The sequence below is a fragment of the Thunnus thynnus genome, chromosome 23 (genome assembly GCF_963924715.1).
Source record: "Thunnus thynnus chromosome 23, fThuThy2.1, whole genome shotgun sequence".
Lineage (NCBI taxonomy): Eukaryota > Metazoa > Chordata > Actinopteri > Scombriformes > Scombridae > Thunnus > Thunnus thynnus.
Window position 1 is genome coordinate 7,060,376 of NC_089539.1, and position 3,896 is coordinate 7,064,271.

At 40.5% G+C, this 3,896-nt stretch overlaps 1 pseudogene; it reads left to right on the forward strand.

Annotated features, from left to right (window-relative positions):
* Positions 1-290: 290 nt before the first annotated feature.
* On the forward strand, positions 291-1,790 carry LOC137176293 (uncharacterized; annotated as a pseudogene).
* The last annotated feature ends 2,106 nt before the right edge of the window (positions 1,791-3,896 follow it).

Sequence of the window (3,896 nt, forward strand, 5' to 3'; positions counted from 1 at the left end):
TAGATACTTGAAGACCTTTTGCCTCTCATCCAAGGGGCTTCTTCATTTCTAAGTGACCGGTGGGGACTCTCAGATATTTTACCTCTGTGGGGTCGTTGTTAAGGTCATTGATACCACTTGGTTCATTAGTCCTTCTGGCTGTTGTAACAACAGTCGTTAGAGTCGTTGGAGTCACCTGAGGTCAAGTGTAAAGGACAGTTGTTGGAGTTGTCACATGAGGCCAAATGTGAATGATTGTTCTGTTTCTTGGGAAGGGATGAAAGGACAGCTTTGTAGGTGGAGGATGAGTGATGTCGCATATTCAAAATTCCAGGGAAATGTGTGAACAACATTCGAGGATTGAAACTAGCCTCAGATGAAACCATGGTCTCATATGATGTGACCTCATTGTTTACATGTATCTCAACAATGGAAGTGGTTGAAACTGTAAGGAAACAACTGCTACATGACAACACCCTTAACAATAGAACCAGCCTCAGCCCTGCTGGACCTCTGTATGAACATCACCTATTTCCAGTACAACAGGGATTTTACAGACAAAAGCATGGCTGTGCAATGGGCTCACCAGTATCTTTCATTTATGGCCAACCTCTACATGGAAGAAGTAGAAAGCAGAGCATTGAACTCCTTCAGAGGAACAGCACTGAGCCACGGGTTTAGATATGTGGACAACACATGGGTCAAAATTAAAACCCAGGAAGTGCAAGCCTTAACAGAGCACAATAACTCAGTGGACAGTAACATCAAGTTCACACGAGAGGATGTCAGGAACAACAGATTGGCCTTTTTGGACTGTGCTGCACACATTGATGAGGACAGGAGCCTCCACATTGGAGTGTACAGGAAACCCACTCACAGAGACCAATGCTTACTCTTTGACTCTCACCACCCACTGGAGCATTAGCTAGGAGTTATGACGACCCTGCACCACCAAGCTGATAATGTACCAACAATTGCCCAGGCCCAAGAGAGGAGCACAAATACCTGAAGGATGCACTTAAAGCTTGGGGATACCCTAACTGGACCTTTGTGAACACAGCAACAAGATCCAGGAAGAACAACAACCCTGTGGGTGGTAAAGAAAAGGACGATAAACACAACAACATCATCATTCCATATGTGTCTGGAGTATCTGAGGAACTCCGGAAGATTTACAGCAAACACACAAGCATCCCTGTGTTTTTCATACGCAGCAACACACTAAGACAGAATCTGGTCCACCTGAAAGACCGGACACCCAAACACGAGAAAAGTAGTGTATACAGTCCAATGCAGTGAGGAATGCACAGACTTGTACATCGGGGAAACTAAACAACCATTAAACAAACACATTGCTCAACACAGGAGGGCCAACTCCTCAGGTCAAGACTCAGCAGTTTACCTACACCTGAAAGATGAGGGACACCCTTTCAAGGACAACAACATACATATTTTGGATATGGAGAACAGATGGTTTGAAAGAAGAGTGAAGGTGGCTATCTACGTCAAAGTAGAAAAACCATCCCTCACCAGAAAAGGTCTATGACACCACTTATCCCCCACCTACAAAGCTGTCCTTTCAACCCTTCCCAGGAGACTTAACCATTCACATTTGGCCTCGTGACAACTCCAAAAACTGTCATTTACACATGGCCTCAGGTGACTCCAATGACTAACAATTGTCGTTACAACAGCCAGGAGCACTAACAAACTAAGTGGTATCAATGACCTTGACAATGACCTCACAGAGGTTAAATACCTGAGACTCCCCACCAGTCATTTAGAACTGAAGAAGCCCTTTGGATGAGAGGCGGAACATCTCTAAGTATCTACAACCAAGTCCAGTTGCTGACTGAATTGAATACAGGTGGGACATTCACCTGGTTTCACTTTCAGCTGGTGATGGTTGTGGATTGCAGTGCCTGTTCAGTGTTGCTTTGGTTGATAATTTGCAGTGCCTCCTGTTTACAGGGTGCCATGCATGCTTTTTTGAGTGGTGTGCCTTAAGCTAGAGTCTAGCCCTGTGTGCAGTGGTTCTTCAACTTAAAGAAAGACTTGGTTGTCCTGGTGTGGCTGGTTGCCTCTAATTGTTTGTAGCCATCCTCACCTTTTTATGAAGTAGCCTATTTATTTACTTATGTGATGATTTCATAAAGATTGCTCTGTTTGTACTGTACACTGTTGCGTATGTGATTATTCAAAGGCTCTGACACTAATAGCAGTGTTTTCCTGCTAAATAAGGTCATTCATTTCATTACTCTGCCTGTGTATGTGTGCTAATATGTAGTTACTGTATGTGTGAATGTGTGCATTTCTGTACTTTGTGAGGAACAATTTGAGTTTTAGATCTTCAAGATTAAGGCTAGAGTTAACATCGGGTTAGGACTGGGGTTGAGGTTAATAAGAGTTCATTAGTGTAACATTAAAATATGGGCTCAGGTGATGTGTAAAGCCAGAGGTTAGGGTAGAACAGGGGAAGGTGTGCTGTCGTTGAGAGTCCTCACAAGTACTAAAATTCATATGTGATTTCTATTTCCACCTCTATTTAATGCTTATATACTGTATGTGCATGTATATATGATTATGTGTGTGGGTGTGATGCACTTCAGTCTATTTATGGCAGCTGCCTTTAAGTGGCTTAAAGAATATAAATACAGATGCTTTTCCTTTGAATTCACGGTGTGTCTTTGTAAACTGTGCAAGGTGGCTGTTGATGCTGTGTTCATTCATACACTTACTCTTCATCTTTAATATTAGCACTGGAATAAAGTCAGTGTGTAATAAAATATGAACAAACTAGGTACCAAACCTTTCCTAGTATAATTTTGGGTCCTGGAGTAATTTGCAGGAATTTAACAGTTATTTTTTAGGACATTTTACAGAAAGGGTGGTGCGCTTTGGTACAAATTATAACAAAAAACAGAAAAAAGTTGGTTGAATTGGTTTTGTTGGTACGTGCAGATTTATTATATTTTGCAAAAATTCTTAATAAATTAGACTCCTAACAATTCTTTAACTGACTGAAAATGCTTATTTTTCAGTGTGTGGTTTGCTGTGTGAAAACTTCATAATAGAGTATGAGGTTGTTTCTTAAAAACTCTATAGGGAAATATAGAAATAGCAATAGAATTAACAGTTACATTGCAACTAATCTTAGGAAATTATTGAAAAATCTAATATATAAGTATTTTCTGTCAGGTAAAGAATTGTTAAGATTGTTAAGAATTTTTTGCAAATGAACAACTACGTATGAACACAAATATGATGAGTTAACACCAGAACAATTCAGCACCAGGGGCACATCTTTGCCAGAGGTAACAAAGATGGGTTATGATTGGCCAATTATATTCCAGAACTGTGTTCCCTTAGCTGCACAGAGCCACAGGACAAACCAGGGATCCTTTGATGTAAGTAAAACCAAACATTATGTTTGACTAAACTGAATAATTATGAAAGTAACTGTAGCATGTAAGTGAAGGTAATAATGTTAATGTTTTCTAGGGGTCAGGTCAAGAATTTCACTGCAACTCATGCTTGAGTTTGTGCCCTAGCTGTGTTGATTTCCATTTTAAAATGGCCAAAATTCATCCCTGCTTAGTTCACATTTGGATGTTGATAGGAAGACGTAACAGTTGGTCAACCCATGTTGACCATGACCAACTATTAACTTGACACAACTTCAATAGATTTTTTAAAAAAGTGATCATTTTCACAACCTGTGGGCAGCAAAACATGGTGCCTGTGACCACATAAATGTCTTAAAATCGTATTTTCTCAATCAGCCTCTCACTGTGAGCAATGGGGTCCTACATCATGTAGGACTCCTACATCATCCTACAAAATTAGAGCCTTTTTTCATTTTTTCTAATGAGAGATTTCTGTCATCTCACTGGTCTGAAGTGGGCTGCAGTCAGTTG